Below are 18,429 nucleotides of genomic sequence, written 5' to 3' on the forward strand. Positions count from 1 at the left end.
AATATCTTTTGTATATTGTAACACAGAGGTCATTGGTGATCTTAGTGAAAGCTATGTGGTGGAATGATTAAGTTGAAAGATAGGTTGCAGCAATTTCGAGAGAGGGGAGGTGCAAAAGTAGGGAGAGGTTATAAAATGCTTTTGGAAAGTTAGGCCTTGACAGACAAGGGGTCAAAGTTTTTGTTTCTGTTGTTTGGATTTTTGTTAGAATTAAGACAGGAGAAACTTGAGCGTGATAGGCAACATACAACTGAGGGGGAAAAATAGTTGAATAAACAGAAGTGTTAGTAGGTAAAGATCTTGAGAGAATAAGAGTAGAGACAATCCAAAGTACTGGTGGGAGGAATGGTGTTGGAAGAGAAATAAAGATATCTCCTCAATTATAATAAGAGGAAGTATGTGTCTGTAAGTGTGTATGTTTAGTAACAGGAAGTTAAAGAAGTTCTCATCTCATGACCTCTGTTTTCTTTGTGAAATAGGAGATGAGGTCATTTGCTAATAGAAAAGGAGTTGGGGGTTTTAAGGAAAGTGGAGAAGTTTTCGAATATGGTTGTATAAAGTGACAGAACAAGTTGATCAGAGAAAGACTGGAGGACTGGTGTCAGTGTCAAGGGCCTGTATAAGATTGGTAAAAATGAACTCTCCCTCTTCTATCTTGGTGTGTGGCTTTCTTAAGCACCAATCACTTCTTATAGGCAGAAGTGGACAAAATGTATGGTTGAGTTTATTTATGGTGTATTTATCCATGGTGTAATGCCATGGTTCTCAATCAGGAACATTTTTGTCCTTGAGCAGACATTTGGCAGTGTCTGGAGACATTTTTGATTGTCAAGACGACAGGGATTGGGGTGGCGGATATAAAGGGGATACTACAGGCATTTAGTATCCCGGAATGCTAAGTATCCTGCAATGCACAGGACAGCCCAAGAATCATCTCCAAAATATCAATAGTGCCAAGGTTAAGAAACCCTGATCTAGGATTACCTTGATGCTCACCAATGGCTGACCTTGGTCTTCTACAAGATTTTCTTTGGACTATGGCCCTCAGCTTATAGGGTAAAGTAGTCCTTCCATTGCATGCCTTTAAAGGAGAGTAGAATGAGCAGCATACCTCAGACCTTGAGTGTTTAGAAGAATTGTGATGTCACAAACACACAATTAGAATAGTTCCTCAATCCTTTAGAAGCAAATCTGGGGGCGCTTGGGTGGCTCAGTCAGTCGAGTGTCTGACGTCGCTTAGGTCATGATCTCACAGTTTGTGAGGTCAAGCCCCGTATCAGGCTCTCTGCTGTTAGTGCAGAGCTGGCTGATCCTTTGTCCCCCTATCTCTCTGCCCTCTCCCTGCTTGTGTGCATGCTCTCTCTCTCTTTTTCTCAAAAAAACATAAAAAAAAAAAAAGAGTTCTAAGCAAGTCTGGACTTACACATAGATGAAGGTGCTTGCTTTGATTTTAGGTATGGCAGGTCTTGTTAAACATAGACATTATCAGAAGCTCAATAATATGGGAGGAGTAACACTTCACAACATTATTAATCCTAATGTAACTTGGTTTATCTGATTATTTGTAGTCACTAAAATAGGGAATGTGTATGGGCTAAGTTTAATAAAGAAATATATTAAATATTAATAAAAATATAATCATTGGTATTCATGTATTGTTCACTCTTTGACAGGCACCCATTCATGGATAGGAACGTGACCTATATTATGTCTTTTAATCCTAGCAACACCCTGAGAGATAGCATTATCCTAATTTTAACTGTGAAGAAACTGAGGTTCCAAGAAAACTTGTAATTTGCCCAAAGTCATAAGTTACTAGCGGCTAGATCAAAATTTGAACTCAGATATCTGTCTGTCCTCAAGCTCCTGCAACATCCATTAAATTTCAGTAAATTTTCCAAGGCAGGAATGGTTGGAAATGTAGCTTAAACAATTGCCACTGCATAAAGGGAATGCTGGGGATTTAGGAAGAGAGTAGAAGCAAAAGGAAGGCCGGGGAAGAACAAAGAGAAAGAAAAAGGAACGAGGAAGGCTAGTCACAACTGAGTTCATTGTAGCAGAGTAACTTCCTCAAGCTTGCCTGCCGGCCTTTGATCTTTCTTTTTGCGTAAAGCTTCTTTCCCCTGTGTCCGTTGTTCACCCTCATGTGTTCAAATAAAGCTAGATTATTGAGAAAGGCGGACAGCAAAGGGAAAAAAAAGGGGAGCGTGACGGTGGCGGTGTGCGCCTGCGCGCTGGCGGCGGCGGCGGCGGTGCCCGGCGGGGAGGGGGTCCGGAGTGGGCCGCCGGACCCAAAACTGAGTGGGGGGGCCTCAGGGAGTCCCCTCGCCGGGATCTTGGCGGCCTGATGGAGTAGGAGGGGTCGGCTGTGAGTGTGAGTATCGAGGGTCGGGCTGCGTTGAGGCGTTTCGGAACGGGAGGGTCCCGGTGGTCCGCGCCTAAGGTTTGGGGCTGCAGGACGTGGCCGGGTTTTTGCTCGTTCAGGCTGCGGCACAGGGGCAACCCCCTTCTCCCGGAGCCCGCGCGGTTTACGGGCAGGCGGTGCTTCTGGCTTCGGGATACAGATTCTCGCGGGGGCGTTCCGACTCTACTTCCAGCCCCGGCAGGAAACGTGCCTGCAAGAACCTTGACCTTTAGGGGAGGCCGCTGACCTCCTTTGGTCCCCGGTTCCTTAGGGATCCCGCAGACCCAGGTGCTTAAAGGCCTCCGGGTCACAGGCCAGGGACACCTTTCGACCTCTTGTGACTGACAGCCTCCGTTCTTTTTCCTCCTTCCGTCTTCTTTCCGTTTGGGATGCGTCTTAATAGCTACGATTTATGGAGCGCTTACTACGTGTCAAGCTAGTATTTAGTCTGAATCTCGGTGCATAATTATGGGGAGGAGATGCTTTGCACTCAAATGCTTTGAGTCTGTTCAATTTAATCATCTTTAAGAGTCAGCCTAACCATTTTATTGGGAAGTTTGAGATTTCCTTGGCTCTTACAACTTAGGACCATCCGAGTTAAGGGAAGTTCTTCTCTTACCTAGCAAATGGGTGCTTTATCTACCATAATGGTTTATATCGAATTTAGCTAAGCCGAAATAACTTGTGAGCACTTCCTAAAAGCCTAATAGTATTCCAAACGCCATGGGAAATCTTAAAATGTGTTTTAAGCCCTGTTCTCGAGTTTGGTTGTGAATGAATCCATGAAATATTTAGATTCAGTTAGGATTTATTTAGCATCTGCTGCATTGTACACTCCGGTGTGTCACAAAAAATTGATGAGATACTATAATGGCAAGTGGATTTTTGAAGCATATTTCTGATGAGGTACCTAAGGGTTTGACCGTAATTTGCTCAAGCTAAACTAGCTAGGGTAAGTGGTGAAATTCACATATGCCAAGTCTCCTCTTTTTCCTGTTACACCAAGTTAGATATTCTAAGCACTTTTGGGAAGCAACTACATTACAGTTACAGTTTCTAGAGTTAACTCCTGAGTCTAGAGAATGGTATGTGCTTTTAAAGGTACTAGAGGGGCACCTGGGTGTCTCAGTTGGTTGAGAGTCTGACATCGACTGAGGTCATAGTCTCAGCTCCTGAGTTCGATCCCCGCATCAGGCTCTGTGCTGACAGCTCAGCCCCAGGGCTTTGGATTCTGTCTCCCTGTCTCTGCCCCTTCCCCAGCTCACACTCTGTCTCTCTCTCAAAAATAAATAAACATTTAGAAAAATTAAAGAAAAATAAAGGTACAAGGTAGTTTTTGAAGAGAACTTTAGCATGGGTTGGAAGGTGGTAAGAGGGTGTGAAGGAATCTGGTGAAGTTAGTTCATAATCAGTTGCTTTGATAAAGAAGAGAATCTAAAAAGGAAAAACTGCAAATAGTAATTATTTATCTAGCTTAGAGCACAGCACATGTAGTCTGCTGTATAAGAGGCTTCTGTACAAGAAAAGGAAGGAATAATGGTAGATGCTAGATGAATTGGTTCTGGGGCCAGGAATGGCTCTGTGAGAAATATACATGTTATCCATTTCCTAATTCAAACATCATAGTGGGAAGTTTAGGATTAATTTGTGTATCCAGTAAATAACATGTAGGCAGACAAGCACATTGAATGTGCTATCTCCAATTGAAACCTTATAGTCAGTTGGGTTTTTTTTTCTCTTCTAATCTGAAAGAGACTATCAAGAAATTAGAGTTCCTAAGTGTTCATCAGTAGAGGACTGGTTAAGTATGCCTTTGTAAGAATGAGCCAGCCCTCTGTGTGCTAATACTGAGTAATAACCAAGATACATTAAGTGAAAAAAAAAAAAGTGAAAAAGAGGTTTCACAACCGTGTGTGTGTGTGTGTGTGTGTGTGTGTGTGTGTTTAAACTGTGGTTATTTGTGTATATATATACCTAGAATATCTCTGGAAGAATTCAGAAGAAACTGGTAACAGTGACTGGAAGTTGAAGTGGCTGAGAAACAGGAGTGGGAAGGGAATTATTTTCTGTATAAGTTTTTAAGAATTTCTTATGAAAACTTTTAAACATCCAGAAAAGTAGAGAAAATACTATATTGAACCCATGTAAATTGATCATTCTTTTTCAAATTTGCTGTTACATTGCTATTTGCTTTTATTCCTGACATTTCACCCCTACACACTTTAATACATGTCTCTAATGAAAAGAACCTTTTCCTGCATAACTCAATAGCATAATCACACGAAACAACTAATTCTTGTATATTATCTAAAACCTAATCTTTATTAAAATTTCCCCAAATTTGGGGCACCTGGCTGGCTCAGTGGGAAGACCATGCAACTCTTGATCTCAGGGCTGTGAGTTCGACCCCCACGTTGGGTGTAGAGATTACCAAAAAAAAAAAAAAAACATTTAGAAAATTAAATTAAAAAATTTCCCCAAATTGCCCCCCACTTATTTCTTCTTTTTTACTGTTTTTGATCCTATTTCCAATAAAAGTTTATGCATTGCATTTGGCTTTTATGTCTCTTGAAATCTTTTCAAATCTAGAACAGTTAACTTTTTTTTTTCTTTTTCATCATAACTTGTTGAAGAGACTTGTCAATGATCTGAATTTAACTGATTGATTCCTAGTGATATCACTTAGCTTGTTACTGCTAACAAAGGTAAGGTAAATGCTTGATTGGTTTCAGGTTAAACACTTTGGGTACAATGTCATAGGCTATGCTCTATAGTCTAGTTTTTCCGCTATTAGTGATAGTAGCGGGTGATAGATAGTGATTGATTAGTGGGTTCAGGTGGTAAATTGGAGTTCTCCATTAAAACCAGCTGTACGCCCATTTCTATGTTAAAAATTTGAAACATGTTACCTATTGAAAATGTAAATAATTACCTTTAGAAAGAAAAGCTCACAGCAAGAAATTGCTTCTTCTTTTTTTTTTTTTTTAAATTTTTTTTTCTTCAAAGTTTTTATTTATTTTTGGGACAGAGAGAGACAGAGCATGAACGGGGGAGGGGCAGAGAGAGAGGGAGACACAGAATCGGAAACAGGCTCCAGGCTCCGAGCCATCAGCCCAGAGCCCGACGCGGGGCTCGAACTCATGGACCGCGAGATCGTGACCTGGCTGAAGTCGGACGCTTAACCGACTGCGCCACCCAGGCGCCCCTGCTTCTTCTTTTTTAAACTGAATCCCTGATTACTAGGTGGTAGTATCTCATTTTATAGAAAAGGAATTTGAAGTTCAGAAAGATTAAAATTTACTTGGGGTAGTAAACCTATTTTTTGTCTACTTCAGAGGTCATGCTTTTCCACCAGATTTTGTAAACTATAAACTGGTATATAAATATAAAATTATTATTACTCCTAGTAGTTATGTTACTTGTCCCTTTATGTCTTTTTGGATAGGTAATCAGTTTCTAATTATATTAGACTTTTTTGGAGTATCAGTAAACTGCGATAGGTCTCTTTAGTGTGATGAACATTCTGAAAGTTCAAAATATATGTGCAAGTCAAACTTCTTAATGATTTCTGGAGTTTCTTTATTTTTTATTTTTTTTTATTTTTTCAATATATGAAATTTATTGTCAAATTGGTTTCCATACAACACCCAGTGCTCATCCCAAAAGGTGCCCTTCTCAATACCCATCACCCACCCTCCCCTCCCTCCCAGCCCCCATCAACCCTCAGTTTGTTCTCAGTTTTTAAGTCTCTTATGCTCTGGCTCTCTCCCACTCTAACCTCTTTTTTTTTTTTTTCCCCCTTCCCCTCTCCCATGGGTTTCTGTTAAGTTTCTCAGGATCCACATAAGAGTGAAAACATATGGTATCTGTCTTTCTCTGTATGGCTTATTTCACTTAGCATCACACTCTCCAGTTCCATCCACGTTGCTATAAAGGGCCAGATTTCATTCTTTCTCATTGCCACGTAGTACTCCCTTGTGTATATAAACCACAATTTCTTTATCCATTCATCAGTTGATGGACATTTAGGCTCTTTCCATAATTTGGCTATTGTTGAGAGTGCTGCTACGAACATTGGGGTACAAGTACCCCTATGCATCAGTACTCCTGTATCCCTTGGGTAAATTCCTAGCAGTGCTGTTGCTGGGTCATAGGGTAGGTCTATTTTTAATTTTCTGAGGAACCTCCACACTGTTTTCCAGAGCGGCTGCACCTATTTGCATTCCCACCAACAAGTGCAAGAGGGTTCCCGTTTCTCCACATCCTCTCCAGCATCTATAGTCTCCTGATTTGTTCATTTTGGCCACTCTGACTGGCGTGAGGTGATACCTGAGTGTGGTTTTGATTTGTATTTCCCTGATAAGGAGCGACGTTGAACATCTTTTCATGTGCCTGTTGGCCATCCGGATGTCTTCTTTAGAGAAGTGTCTATTCATGTTTTCTGCCCATTTCTTCACTGGGTTATTTGTTTTTCGGATGTGGAGTTTGGTGAGCTCTTTATAGATTTTGGATACTAGCCCTTTGTCTGATAGGTCATTTGCAAATATCTTTTCCCATTCCGTTGGTTGCCTTTTAGTTTTGTTGGTTGTTTCCTTTGCTGTGCAGAGCTTTTTATCTTCATAAGGTCCCAGTAATTCATTTTTGCTTTTAATTCCCTTGCCTTTGGGGATGTGTCGAGTAAGAGATTGCTATGGCTGAGGTCAGAGAGGTCTTTTCCTGCTTTCTCCTCTAGGGTTTTGATGGTTTCCTGTCTCACATTCAGGTCCTTTATCCATTTTGAGTTTATTTTTGTGAATGGTGTGAGAAAGTGGTCTAGTTTTAACCTTCTGCATGTTGCTGTCCAGTTCTCCCAGCACCATTTGTTAAAGAGACTGTCTTTTTTCCATTGGATGTTCTTTCCTGCTTTGTCAAAGGTTAGTTGGCCATACGTTTGTGGGTTTAGTTCTGGGGTTTCTATTCTATTCCATTGGTCTATGTGTCTGTTTTTGTGCCAGATTTCTGGAGTTTCAAAAAAGTTTTGTACAAAGAAGCATTATGCAGTCTTAGTTCTTGTGCCTTAGGTCTTCTAGATTTAAAAAAATATATGAGTTAGGGGTGCCTGGGTGGCTCAGTCGGTTGAGGGTCTGACTTTGGCTCAGGTCATGATCTCGCTGTCCATGGATTTGGGCCCCGTGTCAGGCTCTGTGCTGACAGCTCAGAGCCTGGAGCCTGCTTCAGATTTTGTGTCTCCCTCTCTCTCTGCCCCTCTTCCACTTATGCTCTGTCTCTCTGTCTCTGTCTCTCTCTCTCTCTCTCTCTAAGATAAATAAGCATTAAAAAAATTAAAAAATATGTGAGTAAAAAGAAAATTAAAAAAAATTCACAATGATACATGTATATTGCTTAATTTTTTGAAAAGAACAAAAAGATCTATAGTGAAAAATGAATTTCCAACCCCCATGCCCTCAGTTTTTTTCCCAGAGTCAAAACCTATTACTAGTTTCTTGGGTATCTCTCTGGATAAATTCTACATATGTATGTATGTCATTAGGGTAAATTTTGACATTTATGTATAGAAGTATCTTAGTAACATAACCTAAAATAATAGGTTGAAGGTTATGCTCCAGTTTTTATTGTTTATATCCAAACACCTTTGCTAACTTTTATTCATTCATTTATTCAATATTGAGTACTTACTCTATACCAGATGGTGTGCCAGGTCATAGGAATAAAGTAATGAACACAACAGACATTCCTGCTAGCTGTAATGGAGTTTACTGTCTATTGGGAGAGACAGTCATTAAGCAAATAATTATACTAATGACTATAGCAAAGATTTGGTACCAACTTTGTGCCAAACACTTAATATGGATTTTCTAATTGATTCCTCGTAACAGCTCTATGACATTGATTCTGATAATATTTTTGTTTTATGAATGTAGAAACTGAAGCACAAAAAGGTTAAACTACTTGGTCAAGATCACACACAGCTAGTAAGTGATAGAGCTAGGTTTCAAACACAAGCAGTCTGGTTATAGAGATCTTGCTATCTTCCTTTACCCTAATGTAGTGGTTTTTAATGAGTTTGAGATCATCTCCTAGGGAGGTTTGGAAATTTGGGGGGTATTTTTAGTTTCAAAATCATTGAGAGGATGACACTGACTTTACTGGATAAAGATCCAGTTGTTAGACATCCTGCAATGTAAAGAACATCCCTACCCTATACAGTAAAAACCTGTTGTACATTTTACATCACTTTCAAATGGCCCAGAGGATGTTCATGTAGGTGAAAAATCTGTTTCTGATCACATGAACTTAGAACTAATTTGTTTTACACATGAATTATTTTTTGTTCTGTTTTGTTTTTGCATAGAGCACAGTTACTGTGTAAATCAAGAGATCGTATTTTCTTTTTTTTTTTAATTTTTTTTTTAACGTTTATTTATTTTTGAGACAGAGAGAGACAGAGCATGAACAGGGGAGGATCAGAGAGAGGGAGACACAGAATCTGAAACAGGCTCCAGTCTCTAAGCTGTCAGCACAGAGCCCGACGCGGGGCTCGAACTCACGGACGGCGAGATCATGACCTGAGCCGAAGTCGGCCGCTTAACCGACTGAGCCACCCAGGCGCCCCTGTACTTTCTTTATTTCAGAGTTTACAAAGAGTTGGTCACTATTTTGGAAGATCGTATCACGTTCCTGGTATTTTCATCAACGATATAACATGCTTTTATCAGTCTGTATTTGCAGTTTTCACACTCATAGTCTTCATCTAATATAGTCATGCCCAAGCATTTACATGTTGAAATAAATATTATTTTATTTTTTTTAATTTTTTTAAAAAAATGTTTTATTTATTTTTGAGAGAGAACAGGTACCAGCAGGGGAGGTGGCGGGCTGTGGTGGAGGGGAGAGAATCTGAAATAGGTTCCATGCTGACAGCACAGAGTCTGATCCAGAGCTGGAACTCATGAACTGTGAGAAAATGACCTGAGATGAAGTTGGACACTTAACCAACTGAGCCACCCAGGTGCCCTTATATTGATATTTAAAATTTGACATGTGTAAGTAAGTTACAGTCGCTCTGAATTTCAGTAAGGGTAGGAGCTATTATAAAATATTTATAATAAAAAGGTATAAATACCTTGAAAGAAAAATTCCATGGTGACCTTTGGGACAGCGGCTTGAAGACCATACTGGGGATTGTTTCTCTCTCTTTTTTTTTTTTATGTTTTCTTATTTATTTTTGAGAGAGAGAGGCAGAGCATGAACAGGAGGGACAGAGAGAGAAATACACACAGAATCTGAAGCAGCTCCAGGCTCTGAGCTGTCAGCACAGAGCCCGATGTGGGGCTCGAACTCACGAACCGCAACATCATGACCTGAGCTGAAGTTAGACGCTTAACCAACTGAGCCACCCAGGCGCCCCGTACTGGGGATTGTTATAATCATGTCTCATATTTATGGATGAATGAAAATTCCCGTAACATTTTAGGGAAAAAAAAGAGGGTATTGTGTCTGATATGGTTGAGAACTGCTGCTCTACTGTCTGCCTCAGAAATAGTCACAGATGTGATAAGTGGTATGAAGGAGGCACAGGATTTTAGGAGAGAAGTGTGTATGAGGGAGTATGGCCTAATCTGAGAGATCAGGGAGTGCTTCCCCAGGCAAATGACATTTGGACTGAGATTTGAAGGATGAATAGTTACCTAGATGGAAAGGAATAAAAACATTCCAGGGAGAGGGACCAGCATATGAAACAGCTCTTTGGAGGACTTTGTTAAGTATTTTGGTTTTTGATCTTAAATACTTGGATGCATTGAAGGGCTTTTTTATTTTTTATTTATTTATTTTTAATGTTTATTTTTGAGAGAGAGAGAGAGACAGAATGTGAGTGGGGGAGGGGCAGAGAGAGAGAGGGCGTCACAGAATCCAAAACAGGCTCCAGGCTCTAAGCTGTCAGCATAGAGCCTGACATGGGGTTCGAACTTGGGAAGAGCAGGGTCATGACCTAGGCCAAAGACAGACAGTTAACTGACTGAGCCACCCAGGCCAAGGGGCTTTTATTTATTTATTTTTAATTAAAAAAAATTTTTTTTAACGTTTATTTATTTTTGAGACGAGAGAGACAGAGCATGAGTGGGGGAGGAGAGAGAAAGAGGGAGACACAGAATCTGAAACAGGCTCCAGGCTCTGAGCTCTCAGCACAGAGCCTGACGTGGGTCTTAAACTCATGAACTGCAAGATCGTGACGCGAGCTGAAGTCGGACGCTCAACCGACTGAGCCACCCAGGCGCCCTAAGGGGCTTTTAAAAGTAAAGAACTGAGGCATAAAACATAAGAGCTTATGGTCTTGGGGCGCCTGGGTGGCTCAGTCGGTTAAGCATTCAACTTTGCCTCAGGTCATGGTCTCACAGTTCATGAGTTTGAGTCCTGCATGGGGCTCTGCTTGGAATTCTCTCTCTTCCTCTCTTTCTGCCCCTCCCCTGCTCTCTCTCTCTCTTTCTCAAAATAAGTAAATAAATAAACTTAGAGTGTATGGTCTTGGCTTTTTCATTGTATGGCTTTTTCATTGTATGGTTGAAGGAATCATAGAAGTGAATGTTTAGGTTGAGGTGAAATGGAAGTAGACTAGAATCCTGAGCCATTTCATGAAAGACATCTGCCATTCAAGAATCATCCTAGACCCTAGCAGATTTGTCACTAGACCTAGGGCCTCCCACTGCATCACAAGACGGAGGGGCATGTCTTCTTTGATCACCCTCACCTGCTTGAACATTGCCTGGAGCCATTCAGTCAGGTTGAAGGCTCTGAAAAGTGTAAGCATGTGTCTAGTTCTGATCATGGCTTAGTAAGCTCCTACTGGCAGACCTTCCTGCAGATAACAGCTATTAAATCAGAAGTACATAAAACAACTAAAATCACTGGAGAGTTACCCAGAGCAAACAGATTCTGGAAGGGAATTAACACTTGAGGAACTGATGCACATGATTTCCCATTTTTATGGCTCTAGTCTGTGCCAGGTAGGGTGGTTAAATTTCTGATGTTAAACTTCTAGTGTCTTTGGCCTGAAGAACCAAAAGATAAGGCTCTAGGCAAACACACCTATTGGGAAGTAAAAGGAGAATCCTGGAAAATAGAGAAGCCTCAAACTCTTGTGAATGAACTCTACTGAAATCTTGACAGAGTGTGGAACTATGCATGTGTAGAACAGACTCTAAGAAGTTCAGCTAAGGGTGAAATAACTGAATTGAGATTTCAACTACATAAGAAACAGAGTTTGCAGTTTGAGTCAACCAATTTACATACCTACTAAAAGAAAAATAAATAAAAAAAAAATCACTCTTTGGGGGCACCTGGGTGGCTCAGTCGGTTAAGCATCAGATTTCGGCTCTGGTCATGAACTCACGGTTTGTGAGTTGGAGCCCCACATCAGGCTCGTGCTGATAGCTCAGAGCCTAGAGCCTGTGTCAGATTCTGTGTTTCCCTCTCTTTCTGCCCCTCCCGTGCACGCGCATGCACACACACTCTTTCAAAACTAAACATTAAAAAAAAAAAAAATCGGCACTCTTCAGAGGAATATAAAGGAATTCAGAGTCTCCACAATATAACATTTATAACATCCAGCATATATTCCAAAATTACTCATATACAGAGGATCAGGGAAATGTAACCTATTCTCAAGTTAAAAGACTATCTTAATCTTAAAATACTCAAATGTTGGAATTAGCAGGAAAGGATTTGAAACTTTTGAAAAATATGTATTAGTAAAGAAAAGGAAAATGATGCACAGGAAAATATACTCGTAAAGAATGAGTATTAGGGGACATGGGTGGCTCAGTGGGTTGTGTCTGACTTCAGCTCAGGTCATGATCTCACAGTTTAAGTTTGAGCCCCACATCAGGCTCTCTGCTGTCAGCACAGAGCCCACTTTAGATCCTCTGTCTCCCCCTTTCTCTGGCCCTTCCCCACTTGTACATGCTCTCTCTCAAAAATAAATATTTTTAAAAAATGAGTATTAAATAATCAAATGGATATTCTAATGTTGAAATATACGAAACTGGAAATAAACTGGTTGGGCTAAAAGCAGAATGGAGACGCCTGAGGAGAGAATCCATGAAATTAAAGATCAATAGAAATTACTCAGTATGAAGAGCAGAAGAAGAGTAAAAGAGAAAAAGGAAGAGATCCTCAAGGACCTGTGGGCAATATAAAAAAACCAACATACTACATTGGAGTGCCAGAAGGAGAGGTAAAAGAATGGGGAAGAAGAAAAAATACTTGAAAATGTAAGGGCTGAAAACGTCCCAAAGTTAGTGAAAGGCATAAATTGACAGATTCTGTAAGCTCAGCACACCCTAAGAAGGATAAAGACAAAACCATGCAAACCATAAGTTTAACAATGAAGAAAACCATGACTAGGTACCTCACAGTCAAACTGTTGAAAGCCAAAAATAAAAGGAAAAATCCAGAACGCAGCCAAAGAAAACATGTTATATACAGGAGGGTAATCATGAAGGCCAGAAAGAATAGAAAATCTTTAAAATGATGAAAGAAAAACTTGACAATCCAGAATTACAGATTCAGTAGTATAGCATTCAAGAATGAAAGTGAAATAAAAATAATGTCAGTTAAAAGAAAACCAAGAGAATTCATTACTAGCAGATTTGCACTACAAGAAATGCTAAAGTTTGGTCTAAAAGGAAATGATACCAGGTGGAAACTTGACTCTTCATCAGGGAATGAAGAGCATCAGAAAAAGTAAATAAGTGGATAAATACAAATCTTGTCCTTTTAATTTCTTAAAACAATATACAACTGATTAATAAAGATGCATCATCTTGTGGAGATCATCACATCATATAGATATAAAACATACACCATAAAGCATGGAATGGGAGTTGGGGGTAAGTTGACCTATATGGCTACAAGGTTTGTAAAATGTACTTGAAGTGGCAAATTATTATTATTATTTTTTTTATGTAACCTTTTTTTTTTTTAATTTTATTTTTTAAAATTTACATCCAAATTAGCATATAGTGCAACAATGATTTCAGGAGTAGATTCCTTAATGCCCCTTACCCATCTAGCTCATCCCCCCCCACAACCCCTCCCGTAACCCTCATTTTGTTCTCCGTATTTATGAATCTCTTCTGTTTTGTCCCCCTCCCTGTTTTTATATTATTTTTGTTTCCCTTCCCTTATGTTCATCTGTTTTGTCTCTTAAAGTCCTCATATGAGTGAAGTCATATGATTTTTGTCTTTCTCTGGCTAATTTCACTTAGCATAATACCCTCCAGTTCCATCCACGTAGTTGCAAATGGCAAGATTTCATTCTTTTTGATTGTCGAGTAATACTCCATTGTGTGTGTGTGTGTGTGTGTGTGTGTGTGTGTGTGTGTGCGCGCGCGTGCACGCACACCACATCTTCTTTATCCATTCATCCATCGATGGACATTTGGGCTCTTTCCATACTTTGGCTATTGTTGATAGTGCTGCTATCAACATAGGGGTGCATGTGTCCCTTTGAAACAGCACACCTGTATCCCATGGATAAATGCCTAGTAGTGCAATTGCTGGGTCGTAGGGTAGTTCTATTTAGTTTTTTGAGGAACCTCCATACTGTTTTCCAGAGTGGCTGCACCAACTTGCATTCCCACTAAAAAAAATTTTTTTTAATATTTATTTGTTTTTAGAGGGAGAGAGTGTGAGCAAGGGACGAACAGGGAGAGAGACAGACGCAGAATCTGAAGCAGGCCCCAGGCTCTGAGCTGCCAGCACAGAGCCCGATGTGGGCCTCGAACTCATGAACCGTGAGATCATGACCTGAGTCGAAGTCAGACGCTTAACTGAATGAGCCACCCAGGTGCCCCCTGAAGTGGCAAATTATTAACACGGAGTACAGGGTAAAATGATAGGGTGTATTTTGTAGTTCCTGGAGCACTCATGGTAGAGAAAATGTGAAAAAGCACTGCTAAAAAGCTAGTAGAAAAATTAAAGTGAATAATCCAAAAGAAGACAGGTACAGCCTAACAGAAATAACGATAGACCTAATCCAACCATATCAATTTTTTAATATTTATTTTTAAATAATTTATTTTGAGGCGGGGGAGGGGCAGAGAGAGAGGGAGAGAGAATCCTAAGCAGGTTTCATGCTGTCAGCACAGAGCTCCACACAGGGTGTGATCCCATGAACCATGCGATCATGACCCAGGCTGAAATCAGGAGTCAGACGCTCAACTGACTGAGCCACCCAAGGAGCCCCTATGTTTATTTATTTTTGAGAGAGAGAGAGGGAGACAGAGGATCTGAAGTCGGCTCTGTGCTGACAGTAGTGAACCCAATCAGGCCCTCGAACTTATGAACTGTGAGATCATGACCTGAGCTGATGTCAGATGCTCAACTAACATAGCCACCCAGGTGCCCCATATCAAGAATTTTATTTAGTATAATGGAATAGATATTCTGATTCAGTGCATACAGACAGATTGGCTAAAAGTAAATGCATAGAAAAATGTGTCTTTCAGTCAGTAAGCATAACAAGGCTAGAATGGCTATGTTCATGTCAGATAAAGTAGAGTTCAAGATAAAGTGTGTTGGGACCCCTGGGTGGCTCACTCGGGTGAGCATCTGACTCTTGATTTTGGCCCAGGTTATGATCTCACAGTTCATGGGTTCAGGCCCCACATCAGGTTCTGTTTTGGGGGTGTGGAGTCTGCTCGAGTTTCTCTCCTTCTCCCTCTCTCTCCCTCTCTCTCCCTCTCTCTCCCTCTCCCTCCCTCTCCCACATCTTTCTCTGCCTCTACCCTGCTTGCTGTCTCTTTCAAAATAAATGAGCTTAAAAAAAAATTAAGCGTGTTGCCAGAGTTAAGGGGGTCTTTTCATAATGATAAAAATGTCAATTCATGACATTATCATAAACACATATGTGCCAAACACCACAGCTTCATAATACATCAAGCAAAAATTGATACAATTAAAGAAAAGGGGTGCCTGGGTGGCTCATTAAGTATCCAACTCTTGGTTTTGGCTCAGGTCATGATCTCGCAGTTCATAAGCTTGAGCCCAATGTCAGGCTCTGTGCTGACAGTGCAGAGCTTGCTTGGGATTCTCTCTCTCACCTCTCTCTCTGCCCCTCCCCTGCTCATGCTCACTCTCTCTCAAAATAAACTAAAAAAAATTTTTAAAAATGGGTAACAATCATAGAGACTTTAACATTCTTCTCCATAACTGATAGCTAAAGAAACAAAAAAATCAGTATAGATCTGCACCCAACTACTACAGAATACATTTCTTTTCCCCAAGTGTATTTATAAACCAGATACCAGGTTGTAAATCATGTCTCAATAAATTTGAAAGGATTGAAATAATATAGAATATATTCTTTGACCATGATGGGATTAAAGTAGAAATCAAGATGACTAAAATATCCCACAAATATTTGAAAATTCAGTTAAACTTCTAAACCTATATCAATGAAGAAATCACAAGAGAGATAGTGATTTGAACTGGATGGTGAAAATACAGCATCAAAATTTGTGGGATAATGGTAATAGCCAAGAGGAGCCTGAGGAGGCATCATGACCAAATGTAATGTGGTATCCTGGTTGAAATCCTGGAAGAGAAAAAGGATATTAGGTAAAAAATCTCCTTGGGGTGCCTGGGTGGCTGAGTTGGTTAAGTGTCTGACTTCAGCTCAAGTCATGATCTCATAGTTCATGAGTTCAAGCCCTACCTACATCGAGCTCTGCACTGACAGTGTGAAGCCCGCTTTGGCTTCTCTCTCTCTCTTTCTCTCTCTGTCTCTCTGCTTCTACCCCCCTTGCATGTACTCTCTCTCAAAAATAAATAGATAAGCATTTAAAAAAAATATATGGAAATAAAATATGGAGTTAAATTAATAATTATCAATATTGGTTTATTAATTATGACAAACTATTATACTAATGCAAGGTATAAATAATACAGGAAACTAGGAGTGGTATATAGGGGTGCTTTACTATTTTTGCAATTTCTCTGTAAATCTAAAACTATTCTGATATACATAGTTTATTAAAAAGTGCTTTAAAAATTTGTAGGATGCAGGGGCGCCTGGGTGGCGCAGTCGGTTAAGCGTCCGACTTCAGCCAGGTCACGATCTCCCGGTCCGTGAGTTCGAGCCCCGCGTCAGGCTCTGGGCTGATGGCTCGGAGCCTGGAGCCTGTTTCCGATTCTGTGTCTCCCTCTCTCTCTGCCCCTCCCCCGTTCATGCTCTGTCTCTCTCTGTCCCAAAAAAAATAAATAAACATTGAAAAAAAAATTAAAAAAAAAAATTTGTAGGATGCAGTTAATGGCATGCTTAGAGGGAAGTATATAACTTTAAACACTTATTTTAGAAAAAGGAGGTCTAAAGATAGTGACCTAAAGTTCTACCTTTTGGATCTAGTAAACAAAGAGCAAGATAAATCCAAAGTAGACAGGAGGAGAGAAATGATAACGACAACAGAAGCAATCAGTGAAATAGAAAAAGACAAACAATAGACAAAATTACAAAGCCAGAAGTTCTTTGAAAAGATTAATAATGTTGATAAACCCATAGATACACTAATAAAAACAACACAAATTACTAATATCAGGAATGCAAGGGATTTATCACTACAGATCCTGTAGAACAATAAGGGGATATTATAAACAACCTTACGCCAAAAAATTTGACAATGTAACTGTGCAGTTTCTTGAAAATATCAACATACTAAAGCTGTCACAAGTTGAAACAAAATCTGAATAAACTCATATTAAAGAAACGGGATAATGATAAAAAAAAAAAAAAAAAAAACTTCCGTAAAGAAAACTCAGGGCCATAATGGTTTCACTGATGAATTCTATCAAGTACTTTTTGTTTGTTTTTGTTTTTTAAGTAGGCTTCACCACCGTGCAGAGCCCAATGCGGGGCTTGAACTCATGATCCTGAGATCAAGATCCTAGCTGAGATCAAGTCTGATGCTCAACTGACTGAGCCATCCAGGCGCCCTGAATTCTGTGAAGTATTTAAAGAAGAAATAGGGGCATCTTGGTGGCTCAGTTGGTTAAGTGTCCGACTTCGGCCCAGGTCATGATCTCACAGTTTTTGGGTTCAAGCCCCTTGTCAGTCTCTGTGCTGACAGCAGGGAGCCTGGAGCCTGCTTCAGATTCTGTGTCTCCCTCTCTCTCTGCCCCTCCTCTGCTCGTACTCTCTCTCTCAGAAATAAACATTAAAAAAAATTAAAGAAGAAATAACATCAATCTTAAACTTCCAGAAAATAGACAGAAGGGAATCACTTCCAAACTCATTTCACTAGTGCATCATTACCCTAATAACTAAAACCAGATAAAGATGTTACAGATTTAAAAGAAAATTACAGAAACATGCCTTATGTACATAGAGCCCCGTATGATTCTGAGCAAAATATTAACAAATCATAATACATTTACGATTAAGTGATCTTTCTGATACAGCAAATATAGTAAAATGTTATATGGCAGAATCTAGGTAATAGATATAGGGATATATGGGAACTTGGATGTGGGATGTTCACTATGAGAACCTTTCAGCATTTTTGTGTTTGAAATTTTCCAAAACACAGTATAGGGAGAAAAGAGAATATTATGAACAGATTTGTATTTTAAAGAGATTACTTCTGCTGCAGTGTAAGGAATTGGGAAAGTACAGGAATACCTGAGAGTGGTTTGAGAGAGGGTGCTGGGACCTGTTAGGAGGATATTATATAGCTGTTCTTTTTAAGGTGACAATTTCAAGGTAAATTAGAGCTCTGGGAAAATTTCCATGCTGTTGGAATGCTGAACTTTTGAACAGTACCAAATTTTGTCTAAGCATATTTTTTTTTACTACTTACTTACTGAGATATTTGGATCTATCACTGTATGCATGTGAGCTTTTAGTAAACAGTAGATTTTTGACATTTACAAAGTGATGTTGAGGAGTTTTGCAAATTCAGAAATTTGCAGACACCACTGCTTTAGCACATAAATTCCTCCCTAAAATCTGATGAAATATATGGTGACCTTTG

The 18,429-nt window shown here is 39.8% G+C and overlaps 1 protein-coding gene across 5 annotated transcripts in view; it reads left to right on the forward strand.

The window, feature by feature from the left end:
- Positions 1–2,240: 2,240 nt before the first annotated feature.
- The window catches only part of ZNF106 (zinc finger protein 106), a 66,429-nt gene continuing 50,240 nt past the window's right edge, over positions 2,241–18,429 (forward strand). For 4 of the 5 annotated variants that reach the window (XM_032593661.2, XM_030318407.1, XM_030318409.1 and 1 more), the window contains exon 1: positions 2,241–2,374. The gene's annotated coding sequence lies outside the window, so the exon portion shown is untranslated. The remainder of the gene's footprint in view (positions 2,375–18,429) is intronic. The other variant, XM_030318412.1, reaches the window with a different exon arrangement.

The sequence above is a fragment of the Lynx canadensis genome, chromosome B3 (assembly GCF_007474595.2).
Source record: "Lynx canadensis isolate LIC74 chromosome B3, mLynCan4.pri.v2, whole genome shotgun sequence".
In the NCBI taxonomy this organism is placed as follows: domain Eukaryota; kingdom Metazoa; phylum Chordata; class Mammalia; order Carnivora; family Felidae; genus Lynx; species Lynx canadensis.